A 21766-nucleotide genomic window follows, 5' to 3' on the forward strand; every position below is an offset into this window, starting at 1 on the left:
AGTAGAAGTTTGTTTCTGAACAGAGGGTAGAATTAGCAAAACAAAGAGCAAAGAAAATTGCTTAACAAACCGTATTGCATGTATCAGCAAAAAAAAAAAACAAAAAAAGAAAAGAAAATTGGCTCATGGTCAATTTGACTCCTAACGAATTTGTATCCCTTATTTGTACCAATACATTGCCATTTCATCCTTTCTCATTACTATTGTGACCCATAAACAAAGTACTGCACACCCATATACTTCAATCATGATGTAGAGGTTAAGATGTATTGTGTTCTTATTAATTATTAGCATAAGTGGCTGCAGAAAAACACCCGTAATTGAATGCATTCTGTACCATCTTTCAGCTACGTTCACATTAAGGTCATCTTAACCCAAACAAAATGCCTAAATGCATTGAGTACTCAGTAAAGTGGCCAGTGAGTTCAGGTATTTGTTGAACACATTAGTACAGGCCTCAAAATATTTGAACTTAAAAGCACCACTTCAACACCTTTAAAACCATAAGTCACCATTCAGTCCAAGTTTTCTTTGTCAAAATCACAAAAGCACTACGTCAGCAAGTTGGTTCTGGTACCAACATTTTTATGAGCTTAGTCTGGATCTTTGCAAGCGACAAATTTTGTATAGCTGCTGTCAAATCTTTCCATTTTTCCATCAGAAAAACTTGTTACAATTAACTTTTAACAGATAAGTAATGAGTGTATTTTTTGTGTTTTTACGTTTAAGAAAAAAAAAAAACCTCAAAGACATGAAAAAGTCCAAACATGTTTATTTAATGTTGATCTAATGAAATTTATCACAGCCCTAAATTTTGCCTTTGCCAGGATAAGGTTAAAGGTCAGAATCTGCTGCAGAAAATGTACCATTTGTACTTAAAGTGAATCAATGTATAAGGTAACACAGCTTTGCATCAAGCTTGTTTTTATATGTAAGCTCAATGCTGTTACCTCTTTAATGGCTTTATAAATTGGGTCACTTACGTATGTGCGGACCTATACATATTTATCCTTTTATCTATATCTGTCTCATCCAGAAATAGAAATTAGGTGCTTTCAAAATTGAGAACCCTGAGGTTGACGCTGTAGTTTGCCCAATGATTAATCCAGCTGCTTTACTTGCAGAGGGGCACTCACAATTTAAAGACCCCCCCCTCAACCCTCCATGAAAGGATTGCGATACAGGGAGAAGCTGATGAAGCGGGAAAAAAGGCAAAAAGAGACAGAAAGAGAGAGAGAGAGATAAAGCAGGAAAGAGAGATGGAGGACACGTAGAAAAAAAGAAAAAGGGGTGGGGGTAGAGAGACAGAGTAGATGCTGTGATGAGGTCGGTTACCGTGGCAACAAGAGGAGCCGCCTGTGCTATATATTGTTCCCCATGAGAGGAGAGGAAGGGAGAGCAAGTTTAAGATGGGAGGAGAGGAGGGGAAGAGAGAAGGGGCGAATTGAGGACAGAGTGCAGGACTATTGGGGAGGGGGGCCCAAAAAAATGATGGAAAAAAATAGAAAGGAGAAAACAAGACATAAAAGGAGAGACTCACACTGGCTGAGAGGGATAGCTATTACTGGGACAGTGAGGGTGTGAGGGGTGGGGGGGAGACTGGATTAAATAAGTCACGGTCTCTCCGGTACTTTATTTTCTGGACTGTTCATGTGATATAGCCTCATGCTGCCCTGGCTCATCCCTATTATGACAAATCTGTCTCGTTTCCGTATTATTAGGAGAGCCGCTAGCTTAGCGGGACAGCATAAAATGAGTTGCAGGTTAATGCCCTTGCTCTGCCCAAACACGCTCACGCTTATACAAACTGACATACGAGCGTACGCCGATGTAGACACGCCTGGCGGGATCAAGCGGACGGCTCCTAATTAGCGGTTTGTCTCTGAGCAGCGATATTAAAACGCTGGGAGAGAGACACCTTGCACTAAATTTAGCTTAAGACAAATGGGTATATCTGAGCCGCTCTGGTTTTAAGGCACATCAATAATGACCTTAAACATCAGACATTGCATTTGCTGCCTTGTCAAGGTTTGCCAAAAAACCGTGTCTTCGCAGTTGACCAGTTTTTTCTTTTGTCTGTTAGTGAATTAAAATATTCCGCCTTCACATCACAGCCACTTTCCCTTAAGAAAGAAGATGAAGGGGTCGGATTTTATTTCAAGGTAATTGCGTGTTATCAGATGCATTTAAGTGTGTCATCTGGAGGTGAATGGAGGACAAAGCTAACAATAGATGGAAAATGCATTCCAATGTATTTTTCCTTTCACTTTGTATTGCCCTCTCTTGCGTATGTCATGCCTCACTCTGTGGTCATCGGCTGAATTATTGAGCCTGCTCGACAGAACAGTGAATACAAAAATCAACACTGCATCACTCATTTGGAAACAAGCACACGAACAGTAGAGTCATGTTTTTTTCACTATATGTCAAATATCTGCAAAGATGTTCCTTGGATGCGAACTCTCATCCTTAAATCATTACTCACTATAGTTGAATATTATGGAAGAATTGATTTATGACAGTAACTCAATTTAAAATCTCAACCCACAATATAGTTTAACTGTTTAATTCAATTTATTCAAATGAATGTAATAAAAGTTCCAAATTCTGGTTTTATGGAGATAACAACACAGAAAACCAATAAATATAGGATTTTAATGGAGAGAAGACGGTCCTTGCATTTCATAGTATATGGGAAAAGTTTCCATAACACCTGCAGTGTTGACTCTGGTGTCTCTCACCATCCTCTTCATATCCAAATACTCTATTAAGTCCTACTATTCTCATGCAATGTAATCCAAATGAATGAAGGTCATAGAAACAGATTGTCATGACATTAATGTGGTCTTCTTATCTGTATTCTGGATGTAGTTTTGATTTGACATAGTTTTACTTACTTTTAGTACAGCAATTCTACTTTGGAACCTGACAGCAGCAATCCTCCCATATGAAATGCTGAAGACAGGAGACGCTGTCCCTTGTCCTCATTTTTGGCTTTGACCTTTTTTAACTTACCCTCCTCATAGAGAATGTCAGTTGCTGTCAAATGCACAACTGTCATGTTAGTAATTGCATATTTTTACAGGTTATGACTTGACCAAAGATATGCTAAATATGAATAAATCATTCGTGGCTGAAGTTGCGCGGTCTTCCTGTCTTGTCACACAACCTGTCCGATATGTGTTAATGGCCCTCTGTGACTGCTGCTACATAGCCATCTAACCTTTACATGTTAGCTGATGATGCTTGAGAAATTATTAAGAAAGGTAACTTTATCCAGCTATCTTGTTCAAACCAAATTGCAATAAAGTGTATAACGTCTTGAAACTGAGAAAAAGAGGCAAATCCCAGAAAGCCAAAGTGAGTCATGCATTTTGTAATGCCTACCAAACAAGGGCAGGAATGTGGGTCAGATATATAACAGGATTCAACGATAGCCTCCGAGATGTGGCGTATCATCAATCAGCATGGTGCGGTATGAGCTGCCAGAAGATGCAACACACCCCTTAGAATGCTAAAAAGCAAACAGAGAAAGTAAAAGATGCAAAAAAAGAGAAAAAGATGCATCAGTGCAATACAGAACAGCTGGACAATATTGCCGAATGTCTGTAAAGCAACAAATTGATGCAAATGTGTGCGTTGTTTCCCTCTCGTCTTTGAAGGAAAAACATTAAAATACTTTTTCCTTTTTCATCTGTTTGTTTTTTTCCCTCTTGAACACAATTGCTTCTAGGCACAGAAATGACATGATTTATCATTTAATGACTGCTCAGGTTTGGCTCATTTAACTCCTCATCTGTATGGAAAACCTCTTGGTTAGCAATATCACCGCTCATATAATCCATCATCCGTGGCCTGAAAGATAGGCAGCCATTGCTGTGCAGCGCTGGTCTGCTCTGGGCCATGCCTGAAATGCGAACGAGTTTAAAACCTTCGGATCATCCCAGGAATATTTCATTAATTCATCTATTATCATATTCTATATTGACTTTCGGACTGTACACTCAGTGCTTCCCCCACCCCCATTTGCACTGATGATGTATGCGTATGGCTTATCGGCATATTTGCTTTAGGATATCTTCAAGCATGAAGTCTGGTGGAACTGCTCTTTTAGTGCAAAACATTAGAAGAAGTGCAAATGCTGCCCCCTGAACCTTAAACACGACCAAGAGACGAGAATCAAAATGGAGAAAAACAATCCCTCGTTTTCCCGGGTCGATTCTTCATCCAAAGGAACATGGATCTTCCTACCAAAAAGTTTAATACAAATAGTTTGCTTCTGTCCTTGGATTACTTGTTAAGAAAATCAATGATCTCTTCAAAAACTTAGCTTTTGGTAAGTCATTGTTTTTGTCTTTGGATATGAACAAACATCCCTGTTCAATATTCGATCAGGTACAGACATCAAAAGTTTACAGCCCCACAAATCCCCTTTTTTGTGCTCTAGCTAGGACTTTATGTTTTCTATCTCTTTGTCTGCTCCATCATTCATTTCTTCCATCGTGGCACCACGAGCCCAATTTCCACCCCTGCCTCCGAGGTCACGACTTCTCCTCTCCCGATAGATCACACCACGGAATTATAAAGACGGTGTCACAACCTTCCTCGCCAAACCGTCAACAGTTAGAAGGAATATTAGCAGGAGGAACCTCAAACAAAATGCTGGCTGCCCTTAGTGGCTGGGTACACAAGTAATGTCGGCCATTTAAAGAGAGTATAATAGTGAAAAAAAGCTTGACGCGACCGTCTCTCTCCATCCTGACCCTTTAAACACATCCCTGCAGTGATTGCTTGATGCAAATGCAGAGCACCATACTCGTTCCACTTTGGTTTCCATTACACTGAGCAAAGATTGGTTGGCTTGTCGGAATAGGAAATGGCCTTTAATCATTTATGATGACCATGTCGAAGTCGGGTTTGCCCTGCAGTGGTCTGACTGTCCCTCTGTTAGTGACTTTCTGTTTCTGCCAACGATAGTCACTGTCTTCTTTTGTTTCTCACAGTTTAGTTAACTCTTAAGGGGGAAAAAAAGAAGGATTCACGTGCGAACCATCCAAATAAGTCTGAGTTCTCTTCTTAAGGGAAGGGAATAATGCTTGAGCCGTGTCAACATGACAGTCAGAAAAGAAGACTGTGTAAACATCTTGTCGCTGAACTTCTGGAATCTGAACAGGCGAGCGTTTTTGGAAGTGCTACTTATGAGCAATTGGGGAAGAAAGCCTTTAGGCACTTTCACTTTGGTTTCTTAAATGTTACAGCCAGGTGTGAGCATGCTAAGCCTATTCGGTGAGAAGCTCTCTGCTTTCCTCTCAAGCCAAAATCAAAGCGGGAGTCGGGCAGGTGGGAAAGCTGGGATTGCGAGTGGAGCGTTTTAGATATCACATGCAAAAGCTTCCTTTTTGACAACAGGCGGAGAAGGAAACTCGCATCTGTTCTCTCCACTGTCTCTTTCTCTTTCACACACACACACGCAGAGACTCAAATATTCCTAACACAATAACACAGTGGATGACATTGTTTTGCATGCCATTTGAGATTGTTTTCCTCCTGCCAAGTCAGACCGCCGTTTGACAATTTTTTATTTCCACATCTTTTTGTCTCCTCAATATTGACTTCATTTTATTTTTATTTTTATTTTTATTTTTTGGGGGGGACGGTGGGGGGGGGGGGGGGTTCTTAACGCTGAAGCCCCCGTCTTTCTTAACATGATGGCATTTCCATTACTGCGTTTTATCTTCCGTCTTCAGGAGCGGCAGTGCCAGAGACAGCGTGCCAGAAAGTGAGATCCTTGTGTGGCTGGGAAGCCGAGATACTCCACCAGTCTATGCGAATTTGAATGCAGGGCCGTAAGTGTTTCTCAGGATTTAAAATTAGATGTAGCTCTTTTTTAAATGTTTGTGATACTTTTTGAATTTCCCCTAATACCCATTAGTTCTTAGAGGAATAAGATCAAAACTAATCAGTGAGAAGTTAGTAAATTCTGAAAACTTTGAAAGACAAAATAAGGCAAACTTCTTAAGCTGACAAATGCATGTAAAAGGAAATTAGATCAACTAGATGACAATAGCTAAAAATCATAACAAATCTGCATTTGAAAAGCTATTTGTTTTATTTTTTATTTCAAGGTCTGTAGTTCAAAGTCTCAAAATAATCCAGTCAACGGTTTAAGTGCTTAAAAGACTTTACACTCGATCTTGGGTTCATATGTCCACCTTTACAAGACAGTAACAACAGTATCAATAAAAGACTGAAAAAGCCACCGCTTCAAAACAAAAACAAAAACTTTATTATATCCATAATTCACAAAGGTGGTAATACCATGATTGGGATTTGATTTGCTGTACCTTGGCGCGTCATTGATTGTGCGTATTCCCACATACAACGAAGGCCAGTAATTCCCTTTTGTCACACTGTATTCCAAGCATTTTGTTGCCACCAACTGGAAGCAGTTCTCAATAATTTATTGTCAACTGATGGCTTGTTTGGGTTTTCCGCAGCTTAGTTTATGGAGACGCCTTAGACTCAAGAGGTTTTCCTAGGTGAGAGAAAGGAAAGGGCAGTGGGAGGGCACAGGAATAAATAAGACAAGTAAGAGACGGTGTCGGTGAGCTGGGGAGAATCTCTGGTAGGAGCAGAGAGAGAGAGAGACACAGTGGGAAGAGAAGTGAGCGTCCTGTTCACCATGGAGCCCGGGGTCAATAAAGTGCAGTCTGGTTTGGAAGAACGAGCCCTGCTGCAATTTTTATGAGCGTTCCTTTCTCCCCAATCATAAGGGGGTGGCCTCTCATAACAGAAGGAAAACAACTAATCAATAATTGAGGAGAGCAGTAAACACCGTGTACACAGCAACTCTCCAAGGGAATTCCTTTGCTGTGAATATGTTTGCCTTGTGCATGCATGTCCATGCGTGCAAGTGTATTTATATATTCATTTGTTTTTTGCCCCATGCTGAGAAACAAGGGATACTTTATAGCATAATGCAAGAAAAGTATAGCCTGTCATATGCTGTGGTACTATTTGGGCATCAGTCATTCTCATAGATCCGGCTCCTTTTTAAAGACAACCCTTACTCATATGAATAGCATTTTTAAAATTAATGCCAGCTCATTCACAGAAGCCTCCCAACCCTGACTCTGTTGGCATTTGCAAAAGCAGTTTGTTTAAGGAGTCTCAGAACAAAGCCAGCCGAACGATTACGTCAAGATCTAAATGAAATCCTTTGTCTACGTTGGCTTGATGCGTTAAAGTCAGTTTGATGCGTGACACGGCATAGATAGCTCTCAGGGCTCCTTAAGAACCTCCAAGGGCATTCCTACATCCTGCAACATGCACAAGCTTTCATGTGGTAATGCAGCATCCTTTCTTTTCCACATAATCATTTTGAAACGGATTACATTGTCTTTGGAGCCATTTAAGCAGGATTTCAACCAGAGGAATGAGAGAAATTTAGTTCGATGACAGACTGCAGAGAGCTTTTCATGCGTCCAACATCTTTTGGTAAATGTTCAAGTGGCTTTTATCTATGGCAGCCTGTTGAACTTTTGAAAGATCCTTTTATAGTGTTTTTTTAAAGATAATGCTTCAGAGTGAGTGCTTGCCAAACTTAACCCATATTGAGCAGCTAAAGGGTTGATGGTACTGTCGCTCAAGGCATTTTTTGGAAGAAGGCGGACTGGGAGCTGCTCCATGACTTTGCTCCTTCAGACTACCCAGCAGCAATTAGCAAATACCTGCTGTGGTCTTCTGATCTGAGATAGAGCACAACAACTTAGCTTTTATTTAAAGTCCATGTTATGTAGGGCTCAGGTGAATGATAAGTTGTAAACTGCAACTGTTTGGTTCCCATGATTTCTTAACATATATAATATGACTAGATTACATATTCTGCAATGGGACTCTTTTATGGGTCAGTTAATGTATGCTGGACAACACACACAAGTCAACATGGTGGTGTGGAGATTAACTATTTTGGTCTTTTGTAATATTCAAAGTTTTTACTCTGATTAAAAAAAAAATTAAAAAATATATAATTACAGATATAAACAATTATTTCACTGAGATGCATTTGTGTATAGGTGGGCATGGACACAAAATGCTTGCAGGAACAAGCATTCTGGGTAACAACAGGAAAATGGGAGTGTTTAGTTGATGTGTCATTGTTTGTGGGCAAGCTATAAAAGCTGTGGAGCCGCAGCTTCGGGTCAGCTGAGCTTTGTTGGGGGGGATTAGTCGCCCATTGACAAAGTCACAGCCTCAAAATCGCTTTACCCTCTCTGGGGTTTTTTCTCGCTGCAGTGCAGAAACAGACACAGCAGCAGCAAGATGGTGTGTCTGTTTTGTTCAGGACCATTTCCGCTTGCACCCCTCATTTTCAGCTCAGCTGTGCTGGTTTGAAACGCCTGCTGTATGTAAAGCTCCCCAAATCCAAGTTTACTGTATTTGTTTTGAGTAGATTTCCAAAAAATAATAAATAAAAATAATAATCCACTCCCTGGAAAATAATCTGGGAAAACAGTTCTTATATATTTTGACCTCCCAAAAGTATAGACTCAAAAAGCATTTTCAAAACTAAAGATAGTTATGAGATGTATCCAATTAACTCTACAGATAAAGCGTTGCTAATGACCATGGCGAAAACAAAACAAACACCTCTCCACATAGGTCAGAGTTCAGTGTGTGGCATCGTTGGTTAAAGTTCCATGAAAAGCATACATGTGCGCTCACCACCGAGTAGCTCGGTTTTTGTGTGGAATAGGACCAGGAACTTGTCAATTAGCCGCCGAAAACAATCCCTCACTGCCGGTGGGGGTTTAGCAGCAAACTATGAGGGCAGAGCCAGTTGGAGGGAAATTGGACGCTCTGCTAGGCTACATGATGATGTTCAGGTGCGGCACAAAAATGCTCATTAATTCCTGGTACCTGCAGCTAGAGAGCTTTCCTGATGAGGCCAACATTTGAGGGTTTTGCATGAAATTTCCTCACGTGAAAACAGGAGAGTTGTAATCTCTGTTTGTGTTGTATATCTGCACATTCTGACTGCTGCTCTCAAAAAACTGGAGTTCTTCAAGTTTGTAAGGTTCTGCTTCAACCTCCCTGTTCTTGATTAACCTCAGTCATGGACTGTGTGCATTTACTGAGTATTTGGGGATTTGTTAGTGGTAATAGAGCAATGATTTCAAAGACAAATTTTCTTTGTGTTGAAAAAGAGACACACTCATTAGTGTGTCTTGTTCACACTCATAATGCTACAGAGTTGATCTTTCAACTCTGCAGCAGATTTGGTAAATCTGACTGTAAAACACATTAACAGTTTTAGCTGTTGTTTTACACAGCAGTTATGACTAGTAACTTTACTATTGTATGTTTATTTACAAGAAGAGGAAACTACCAGCAAGATTTCCAGTCAAAACAGCCCAAGGCAGGCAACAGCACTTTAGGGAGGCTGGGTTTGGTTCTTGCAGTGTTGGCCACTGATATATTATTGCCATTTCAAGTATGTGATGCAATAGCCTGGAACAGGTATTCTGTTGGACACAAAACATACAAACAGATTTGTAGATAAATTTTTAATCAGCAGGGTTGGGACATGGAGTCCAGAGATGGACGGAAGGAAGTAAATTTGTTTGTCCGTCCATCCATCCATCTGATTGCTGTCAGTTTCCTCATTCTGGGGATGAGAACAGAATATAAAAATATATATCCCCTCGGACATGTTCTATGAGTAGCTAATATAGTAGGCCGCCACAAGTCTCTATACTGTACAGTATTTTAGCAATTTTTGTTCAGAAGATGTCAACTTTTCTTCAAGCAATCGAATAGAAACTTAAGAAACCAATATTGACACAATGTAGGAATACTGCCTTCTCGTGGAGACAATGATGCATCACAAACAGGTGCCAAGAGGAGCCATTTTTAATTAAAAAAAAAGGTTATTTGACATGGACTAAGCTAATGCAAGCTAAATAATTTATTTCCTAAAATGTACTACATTGAAGTAAATCTAGCAATCATCCTGTCAGTATAGTTTGAGTCAGTCTAGAGCAACTAGAGGTCTGACCGTTGTTTTGCGACTGAGTTCTGCTACAATGGAGGCATAAAGTCCCTGGACGACTGAACAGGACCCCCTCCCCATGCTGGCATGAATAAAGGTCACTGTAGCTGTTTGACACTAGAGGAAGCAACAGGGGTTCCAGGACGGCCTGATAAGAGGACCACATTGGGCCCTCAGAAGAAAGGTAAAGGTCGCATTTGTACTATTAAGAACTTGGAGAGGTCACGAGGGATGGCATCCATCCTCATGAGACAAAACACAATTTTTTGAGGGAGTTTTTTTGTTGTTGCAAAAATAGGTGAAATGACTAGTAAAGTGTTTTTCTTATGTGCTTGAAGTGAGTTCTGCTTCTTGTGTTTTTCCTCTCTCATCTTTTTTTTTTTTTTTTTTTTAACCCAGAGACAGAATGAGTGATGAGAGCAAAAAAAAATGAATCTTTTCCCCTTCGTCTTCCTCTCACACTGTTTTGGTAATCTATCTGATGCCGCACAGAGTGGCTATACAAGGATGAATTAATTATGTTTCGGAAATGACTCATCTGCATGGAAACATAAAGTCAGCGAAGGGCAGCTGAAGTGGTAAAATACTTGAACTGCTCATAATCCATTAAACATGGGCATATATGGGTGTTTTTGGTCCGAAATGTTTGGAAATCATTCAAATTGAGAGGAGGCAGTTTCGACTTTCCAGATTTTCTCAGTTGTTACATGTTTCAGCTTGTCAAACAAACTTCAGTATTCGAAAGACGTAGCTTGAGTAAAATGATGAAGGGGATAAAGCTCTCCACATGAACGTCTCACATTTCCTCATTTCCTGGTATTTAAATTTGCTTGATCTGGAAAAAAAATGGTAGAAACCTGGAAATTGTACAACTCAGTTTTTTATTCTTTTTAAAACATATTTATTCCTCATGTTTAGATTGAATCTTTAAACCAAAGATGAGAATAAATCTACACAATTTAAGGAGGAAGAAAATAAGAGACTAAAACAACTCTTTTTTTTTTTTTTTTTGTCCTGCCAGTAAACACATTCTTGTTCCCACAGAGTGTTATTCATCCGTGTAAAGGTCGTCTACAGATGACCCTAATTGCTGGTTGGCCATTTAACTCTGGGAACAGGACAGTTGCATGAAATATTAATAGAAGCTCCTGGGATGTAGGAAAAGCAGCACAAGACAGCAGGAGACATTTATAATTAAGCAAGTGAGGATTCAAGAAGCGCACACACAATCACACACTCCCGTCTCTCTATACCTTCGATCCTTTTCCCCTTGTCTTTAAAACACTCTGAAGCAGGCATGGAAATGCACAGGGACACAAGTGTGTGCAGACGAAAGTGCAGCAGGCAGAGTTGAGAAAAGCCAAACTGTACAGTCAGGAGTCATTAACGCCCTCACAGCGTGCGACGAGCCCCTGGCCTGCACAGACACAATAGAGGTCAAGGGTCATAAATTATTTGAATGTTGTCCTCAGTGACAGTTTAATGTGGCTCAGTGTCCTTTGTGCTCACTGGGCTGTGATGAGGCAGCGGGGGCCTCCCTTCGGCTTCTTGTTTTTTGGGGGGTGGGGAAACGATCCATGCAGTCGACAAAGTTTATTCAACTTGAAGAGATTGCTATGATCTAAAGAAGAGGGACTTAGGCACATTTGTCATGTTGCTGTATATGTCGTAGACAGAAATCTGGTTTATGAGGTGTGTTTACCAGATGGTGCATGAGACCATGGTGCAAAGATAAAGTGCACAGAGAACAAAAGGGTTTTATTATAAGCCATATTGATATAAAAGAAATCTGTTGTAGCTACATTTGGCTCTGAAAATAAAGTAGGTATGTTTTCCTTTTACACTTTTTTTCCTCTTTATTTAAACAGCATTTTTGACTCCTTAAATGGTAAATACTCTGTGTTTTCTTTAGTTGTATTTCAAGTCTATTTGAGCTACTGTTGCATTTCTGCGCCTCTCTTGTTTGTGTAAGTCTCCTCTTACACAAACAAGACATTTTCCTCCACACGTTGGACGGTTTCTCTTTCTTGGACCGTTGTAAACCCAGGAGATGTTGTTGCGTGAAAATCCAAGTTGTTCAGTGGTTTCGGAACATACACAGACCAGCCTGTTTGGCGATAACAACTGCGAGCAAGCAGACGTTCTGGATTCAGCTCAGGTGGGGCTAATCCCCATGTAACGCCTGGCGTGAAGGTGAACGTCAACAGATGTGGCGGGAAAACACAAAACATTTAATCCTTTTTCGCTTAAACTACATAACAGTCAGTGGAGATATTTTCATGCAATTTGGCTCCAACGTCCGGATAACAGCTCAACTAGCAAAATAACAGTTTTGCATTAGTCTTTAAATAGGAAAGGTAGTTTATTGTTTATTTAATTTGATCAAAAATACATGTAGACTTTGACTCTATTAATTCATGGTGATTTTCTCATAATTTGTAGATATTTTCTGACGAAAAAGAATCATGACAGTGAGAAAAATGATTGATATATGTTTGACGACATAGCAGTGGAGCACATCATAGCACAGCGCTGAGTTCCTGCCTCTAAAGGTTTTAGGAGGATTCCAGTAGACACGACAAATTCAATCCCAATTTCTGTGTTAAACCCGAAGTCAACCATCTGTAAAGTGTCTCATTTAAATTCTTTGTTTCATAAGCCGCCGAATTGTTTGTCCGAAAGAGGCAGAAAAATGCGATCCCTGGAGCAAATGCAGCATGTGACAAAGCCGCATTCCAAAATCTGAGAAGAAAACATTCCAAAGGTTGTTGTAAATATAACATTTTATGCCACATTCTGTGCCACTTTGGATCTCAGGCTTTAGCGACAGCTCCGGTGAATCCCTTCTCTCGGCACTTGGTAAGAAGGACTATTATCATTTCTGTTTTGTTGTCTGAGTGCAGATTATGCCTTTAAACTCCGCTGCCAACAGGCTCGCTCCCTCTTACAAAGTTTGCGACTTTATTTGAAAAGAGAAATCAATCCTTGCGGAAAGGGGACAAAAAATAAAAAAATAAAATAATAATAATAATAAAAAAGAAATGAGCATGGTGCTGTATGTTCAGCCTGCAGGGCACAGAGCTGTGAAACACAACATATTAGCTTGTCAAAGTGGATGAAGTAATTTGTTTCTTTTTATTACAAGATTAAAAGCCTCGCAGTGAAGCTGTGCTGCACCAGCTAATGTGTTCATATCTTTTTTTTACATAAATGTAGCGCTGATATTTACGTGGACATATTTCTGCTCCTACTGTCTGCTGTTTGCTAGTTCTTGTGCACTTCTCCAACTGTATGCATGATTGATGTACTTATTATACATAAAGAGAGAAACTCAGATCTATTCTCGCCCATTATGCAAGTGTAATGAAACTATATCTCCACAGGCTTTTGCGGACAGTTTGCTCTCACTTCTCAGAGCGAGAGAGAGAGAAAAAATAAATAAAAATAATAAATAAAATGTATGTGCTGCTGAGATGAGCATATTCTGCATATTTACAGGAACTTGGCAATATCTCCCAGGATTTCAGGCAACATTCTACCCACCCACCCGCACCGAAACACACTCTTAGGATACAATTCAACTCAATGGTGATGGAAAAATATTGACTTTTTTATTTCTGGAAATGAGCAGTGAATGACTCCTTTAAATTTCTTCTGGAGGATTTAACTCCTGACTGCATAAATCAGTGGTTCAGACGTTTCTGCTGAACGTTTTTTTTTTTACTTTTTGATTATAAACAAAATTCAACATTTTCTGCTTCAAATCAGTCCAGAATTGTTTGCTAAATACCGCAATATGTGTTTTAATAATGATGATACTTTTCACAAATTTTATAAAATTCTGACATTTCCATGTATTTCTATCGTAGAGTAAGGAGTCACTTCAAAACATTAATGTTATTATCCTTAATGTTGGGATGTAGGTTTACCTGATAGTGGGAGGTCTTCTCTTTTCAGAGGATCTCTGTTGGAGATCTGCAGCTTCCACACCTGACAGCAATTCCCAGTAACTCCCTCCCTGGTTTGCGTAGGATGACCAGTTAGTGCCTGATGTCCACTAACTGGTCATCCTAGAAACAAACCAAACTGTGTTCCTAAGAACATCTTTTGAATTCAGCTGGAATTGCAAAAAAAAACTTCACAATTTTTCACATTTTCAGGAACTTTCATGGCCTAATAAAGCCACCAGTGCCGTCCCAAAAGGATTTGCTGGGAAGTAATGGGGAGAAATATGAGAAATTTGACTGGTATGAAAAAAATATGTCAGAATATACTGATTAGGATTTTAATTTGTTCGCAAATCCACTTAGGGGATAAGCGGCTCTCGGGAGGGGGTTTCATTCTGTTTGAATTATAACAAAGCTGAAAAATAATTTTAAGAAAAAAAATACATTCTCTGAGTCAGATTTTTTTTAATGTTAACTCTGGGTTTGTTTTGCTTTCAGTCACACTCTCTGTGTGTGGGTGTTCGCATTTAAACTTTGCATTCACACTAAGTCAAAGGACCAACTTTACCCAAAGTTCTGACCCACTTTGTGACTTCAGTTTGCACACTGGTAAACATATTTATGAACATGCAACTTTTGTATAATCAGCTCCCTGAGTTTCACCAGCTCAGGGTCATTTGCTTCATTGCCCTTCTCATTTCTATCTTGCAGAACAAAGCGGGTGATGAAGGGATAGATTAGGGCCCTCGGTTGCCTGTGGATGGATGTGTGCGTGTCCTCATCAGTATTTGTGGATGGGAGCCTTCAAAACTTTTCTCTTTTTTTTTCTTCTTTTTTTTTGTTGTTTTGTCTGCTTGTTCTCTCTTATGGACCTCTGAGCCTTGGGTTTGTGTCAGCCTTGGACCAAAAACATGAAATTTGCATTCTTTAATTAACATCCAAACGTTCACTGGTGGTTGTAATTCCAAAGTCGAGCCGGCGCCACTTTTGGAATCACAAAGAATAAAAAAAAAACAACAACAAACCCTGGAGGGAGATTTTCTGTTTAAAGCAGTGAAGAGCTGGACTTGATTGGTTGACATTTGGCTATACGAGTTGACAGTAAGAGTTAGAAGTGATTTTATTGGGATACAGAAAACAAAAAAACAACATAGATGTCTTGCCTCTAGGTTTTTAGTTTTGTTGGTGTTTGTTAAATAATAATAAAAAAAGACTTGTACTTCAGAATAAAGTGTCTCTGGTTTACAGAAGATTTGACTTCTCTGCCTGTGTTGTTCATCCTCTGTAATTACAAAAAGAACTGGAGTCACTGCAGTTCCAATTTAAATTCCTGAGCTTTGATCAAATGCTGGCATTTCAGTCTGTCTTTTCTGTCCAGAAGAAAACAAAACTTTTTAATTGCAATTTTTAGTAGAAAAGCTTTTGACAAATGGGGACACTTCCAACCAGGACAACAGTTATGTTTGTCTAAAATGATATTTTTTTCTTTTTTTACATTCTCGAACTAATCAGAAGATAATCAAAATGAGTTCAGAAAGTCATAGTTTCTAGAAAATCTGATAAATGTGGAAAATATCAACTATATTCTGTAAAACCTCTGTGCTCAGTTGAAAGTACTAACACGGAATCAAGGGTCAAAGTTGACAATCTGCATTTGTGCTAGCTCTAACAGGCCTGAGATAAAAGGGTAAACTGGGATTATGGGATATGTGCGAGGTTACATTGATCGATTGACAGGCTGTAGGTAACATTTTGAGGATGAAGCACAACAACTTCCTCTGCATGAAAAGCGTCAAAAGCCTTGAGATGGGAATAAAGGTTCTATGTTACATACTCTTTTATTTGTTTGCAAGAACGAAAACATCATCAAAACTTTTTATGTATTTATTTATTTCATTTCAAAATGTCCTAGCCAGACTGTGTAGATTTACAAAACAGTGCTCTACTTCTGGAAAGGAAGTACTGACTAACAAGGTCAGGATAGCCAACATAAATTATTTATTTATTTATTTTACTCTCAGAAATCCCAAAAAAGGAGACAACTAAAATTATACTGGAATTGCATAAATGTGGAACTCATATTTGCTCACCCTTCATTTTTACTCTGATGATAATAGCTTGTGGGTCCTGACCTTTGGCTGTTTCCTTTTCTCCATCAGATTCACTCTCAAGCTCTGCCATTATAAACATGCCCATGTTACTGAATATGTTCGCACTGAGCTTATTATCATCATTTGTCTTCCAGGGTTCAGCTTTGGGGCTAAGTCAGCTCAGTGCTGTCCGACATTATGAGCATGAGCGGATGTGACAACATGAGCACTGCATTTCCATTGGGTGACAATTTGCTTAAGCAAATAACTTCCAGTGCAGCAGTCGGGGCTCATTTGCATTAGTTTTAATTTTAAATAGTCCCGTGGGAATATAAATGCATTCTTGCAGCGGCAATGAAAGCAGCTAAACATGGCGTCTTTTCATTTCTGCACATCGAATCTTATTTGTACTGTAAATTCTCAGACCTTATGCTTGTCTTTCACAATTTCTGGTACTTTTTTTAAAGTAACAAACATTCCCAGACGGTCATATTGTGCTAAACAACGGCTTTCTCTGCATGTGATTTGTAATAGTTTTGCAAAGACGGACCAAGTGTCTTGCAAAAAGTTTTTGAAACATTTGTTTGGAAACCTCCAATTATCACTGTCTGTGTCCCAAACCTCAAATTACCACCAAACAAGCTAGGAATTCCAAATATTTATTTTTAATAAATAAATAAGAATGCAAAGTTATGTTGCCTGCTATTTATTAGGCATCTGACACACCGAGCTGTGAAAAACTGTTTGCGTCCTTACAGACTTCTTTTGTTTTTGTTTCTTTCCGTGAAACAGATGCTGCTGGGTGCGGCGGTGGCATAGGGGAACAGTGTGTGACCCAGGCACAGAGGCCTCTGTCCTCGATGCGATGGTCAACGATTCGAGTCCTGGCCCGTTGACCTTTGCAACATCACTTACCCCTCTCGCACAACCCGCTTTCCTCTCACTTCACTGTCAAATAAAATCCATTGGAGCCAAAATGAAAAAAAAGGAAAAAAAAAACAGTTACTCTATCTCTTCTTTTGGGCTCACATTTCCAGCTTTTTCCACGAAACATTATCTTTTTTCACCTTCTTAGTAGATTGACTTTACCAGAAAGTCGAGAAGGTTGAAGAAGCCTCTGGAGATGTTCCTTCAACCTGATTCTGAATCCCCTGGATGTGTCTTCACAGACATAATAAAACCCCTGTTTCACTTCTCCTTGACCTTTTCATTTTGCCCGGCTTGACCCAGATCTCCTCAGATCTACTCTTTATTAATTGACCTGCACCTTGCAGTCTTGGCCTTTTTTTTTTTCTATCTCGGACTAATTTCTGTTAAACCCAATTGGACCTACATATGCACCATGTCTGATTTCAGCTCTGATAATGATGTGTCATGTGGAGACGGGGTGAAACTTGGTTCCTTGTGCAGGTTTTCCCTCGGCTTCTGCTCTTTTTCTCCTCTCTGCCTTGTCTGCAAAATCAGGAAACACTCTGGATGCAGCATATTCCCACAAGGAATGCAGATTCCAGCTCCAAGGCACTTCTTGGCACAGCGTCGTGGTACATTGATATGTGGGTAGTAGCCTGCTGCTACTTTTCACTCATTTCACAGCATGACAGTGATACAAAAGGCCACAATGAACTACTGTTCCATTGGCAAAAACAGGCCAGGCTCTCCCCAGTTTGCTGGCTAAGCTTTTCTTTTTTACCGAGGAGTCAATTAGAATAAAGCAGCGTTTCACACTTTCAGGCATCTTTGATTATCACTTTTTACAATATCCTGGTACAGAATGACACCCTGTTCTGTTGTTTATTGCCAGATCCAATCATTTGTTTTCTTACAAGCATCAATAAGACATAAACAGAGAATGGCTGTTTAAAATGTAAGACTTGCCATAAATTGATCTTTTTTTTTTTTTTTTTTTTTGCAGTACTATAATCTTGAACTGAACATTTCTGTTAAACCATTCTTGACTTCCTGTTCTTCTGGCATACAAGTACGACATGAGCGAGAACACCAAGTCTCTTAGCTAATCTTCAAAATAGGAAAGGAACAGCAAGTTGATTTTTATACTAAAAGAACCATTGAGAACTCTTCTTCCTGGTTTTACTCTAAAACCAAGGATGATGATGCTCGAAAAGCACATCTTGTCCATGAGATGTAAAAAATTAGATGCTGTTGCGTGTGTGTGTGTGGGTGTGTGTGTGTGCAATTGTAAAAACTAGAAAACATTTAGATGCTCTAGCAAAGGTATCACATTGTAAGAAGGACTTTTTTTTATGCAATCGGTGAAAATATACAATGCTGTAACATTACATCCTTTTTTTATATATACATTTATTTGCAGTGGAAAAAAAATCAGGCTGTGATATATATATATATATATATATATATATATATATATATATATATATATATATATATATATATATTTTTTTAGTTGAAGTGCCTTGTTCACGAAATCGCAAACAATCAAAATAACAAAAAAAAAAAAAAAAGATTCAGAAGAAGCCAACAATTGAAGTTCCTCTCTCCTTGTTGTAAAGTGTGTTGCAATGTTTTGACAGACAGAAGAAAAAAATATCTTTTCACAGTAAACTGCTGTTGGCAATGAAGTTCCTTAATGGGCAAATCTGCAGAGATCCAACTTGAAACCCCACGGCTTTTGCTGTTTTCGTTTGACACGGCTTCAGCAATTACACTTTACTCAGGGGGAATGGACATTTATAAGAACAACAACAAAAAATGAAGAATCTACAACATACTATGGGTGAAAGATGATGTTGTCGGCATGCAACAAATAAGATGTTTTAAACAACAAGCAACCAAATCATCTCTACACATGCATCATTCAGTGGCTTCAAAGTGAAAGCCATGCAGTTTGTTGTTCAGCAGTAACTTGACACTCAAATCATCTGACAGACAAAAAAAGACAGTTAAGCTTGGCAAAGAAAAGCTTTAGAAATGAGTCAATGGAGGGAAAAAAATCAGTAAAAAAGAGATGAAATATGGGGAATAGTGTTTTGCGTGCGTGATTATGACAAAGTGGGAGCAGCAGGGGAGATTGATGAGAGAGGGCAGAATCAGCCTCAGCATGGAGTGACGCACAACTAATGATGTAACATGTGCTTGCAGCTGTAGCTTCAGGAGGAACAGCAAAGTCTGTGCGTCTTAATCCCCAAACATGTTTGAAGTTTCTCATGTCTGCTTTGGATTTTGTAAAAAAATAAAAATAAAAAAAATAAAAATCCTGGTTAGCTTTAGGAGTTTTTGATGGGTGTGCGCTAGCATTCGGCAATACTGGATCGTCAGGCTTACAAAGCTGAAACATGACATCGTACTTGAAATATTAGCATTTATCATCATTATTCTCTTTGCATTAAACCGTCGGCTGAATTTGTCTTTGGATCTGAAACACTGATTTATTGTAAGACTTGAATAAATTGAAGTGTTTTGACAATAATCTGAACTGCATATGATTCTATGTAACTGAACATGAATTGGACTCGTAATGAACTGCACTGTAGTTCCACAACAACTGAATTAGACCTCATCTCATTTTGTTGTTGGTTTCGTTTCTATTTCTGAGTTGCTGTTAAAGCATTATGCTTGAGTTTGGGTTGATTTATACGCCCATGCTAAGTAGCTTTAAAAGATGAAAGAAAGTCTGGACAGAAACAAGTGGGAAAATCTGGCAAAGTCCAAATAAAAACTGTGATCTCTTTGATTCCAAAAACCTTTACCCTATCAAAGGAAAGCTAAATATAAAGTAAGTGTCGAGTCTGCATTACACTGTACTTTGTGCACCATTATTTTGTGTTTTTTTTTCTTTATTTTTAAGTTCATTTAGATCTGTTGGTGTTGTAATATCAATATCCCACACTGATTCTCACTTTTTTCCACACGTATTTACTTTCTCTTAAGTCACCGATTCTTGTTGTCTTTACAGCTTTTAGTATTGATGGTGAATAATTTACCATCAACAGTGAAGACACTTTTTGAGTGTTTTTATTTTTATTTTCTAATCAACTAATCTTTGATCTTTGCGTCTGTGCACAGCGATAACCGCCGGATCTGAAGGTCAGAGCTTGGATTCAGGATTACACAGTCCCCCAGTTGAGATGGAATCAATATTTGGAGGTAACGCAACTGAAAATAGATGATAATAATGAAAAAAATATGCACAACTTTGCTATAAAGGACAGCTTGGCTGCGTTGACGTGAGTAGTCAAACGGTGGAGAATGGGTAATGTAAAAAAATAGAAATTGGGAAAAAAAAGGGGAAAGAAATAGAAAGAGAGAAGGATTTGCTAAAGGTTTTCAGTGGAAATCTAGAGGTAAAGCTGTTCAATCTGGGGATTTGGCCCATAAAGCCTTTGGGTTTGGCACATTGTAGGGGCCAGATTAAAAAGAGCGCCTGACTGAAGAAGGCCACTCTGCTTAAACATGTCTGTTATTTGACTTTGGCTCGACACGTCTCAGCGTTAAAACCCAGGGCAAGCCTAGACATCTGACACCTTTCTCAGAAGCAAATGATTTTAGTGTTAAATAATTATCCTTAACCATGACGAAAATTACTATTCCTCACAAAATAAAAAGGAAAAAGTGTTTTTTTTCAATGTAGGTGCATGCTACTAGAAGAAAAATACTCATGGGGGGAAAAAAGTAATAAAATGTATTTATAAAGTGATGTTAAACTGTGAATGGAAGATACTGTAGCTTGATATTCACTCAAGGACACATGAAGGTGAAGGGTAGGGAAAATTGTTGTTAGACATGTCTGTCACCCCCCGTTTTTATAAAATTACTGCTCCATTTTCCAGCTGTTGCTAGGTTACCCAAATCCAATAGTTTGGTGAGGTCATCTCGCACACGTCTCATTCAGATGCAACGAGCGCTTCTAAGTCAAAACTCCATTCCCCGATCCCTTACGACAGGGTTTTATTGACTATCTGTTAATCCCTGGTTGTCACAGTCGAGGTAGATCAAAGTAATTGTCAAGAAATTTTGCAAGTGGCAAGACTGTAGCTAGAGGGGGCCAAAGGTTGCCTGAATGATCTTCAGAACAAAAAGATAACTTTGAAGAATTTATGCCTCCAGCGTTTGTTTTTTGAACTTTGAACTTGTTTGCAAAGTTTTCATCTACGAAGAAATGTTACACTTCCAAAATAATCTCTTGTACTTAATTTCTTTAAGTTGCTACCAAATTCTGTGTGTTGCTTTTTGTGGCTTGCTATTCGATCAAAATATGAGCAGTTCACACCAAAAAGTGAAGCTAAATGCTGGATGCAGTTAGTTACTTTCTCCCATATAAAAGCAACTCAAACATTTTAAACAGCTAATGAGAGTTATTTTATGAATGTTATTTATTTACTGTACATAGTGGATTGCAATTTAACTTAAACACAGAAACGTAAGTTGTTATTGTTCATGTCTCTGGAATTTTATGTCATGTCTTGGTTGTTTCTTTGGATGGTTCTCCATTTCTTCCTACACTCTCTACTCTTGACTCTTAAATCACTTAATCAAGCTCACCTGTGCTCTTCAGAATAAAAAACTCCCTCAGTAACACTAAGGGTGTCAGATAATCTGAAGTTTCATGCAGACAATATTCAGTCTTTTCAAACCAAACCAGGAGCCTCATGCATTGACTGCATCACCCTGTTTCTGCCTTCTGAACCCCAACTTTTTGCCGT

This window comes from Poeciliopsis prolifica, unplaced genomic scaffold (assembly GCF_027474105.1).
Source record: "Poeciliopsis prolifica strain line A6 unplaced genomic scaffold, Auburn_PproV2 SCAFFOLD055, whole genome shotgun sequence".
NCBI lineage: Eukaryota > Metazoa > Chordata > Actinopteri > Cyprinodontiformes > Poeciliidae > Poeciliopsis > Poeciliopsis prolifica.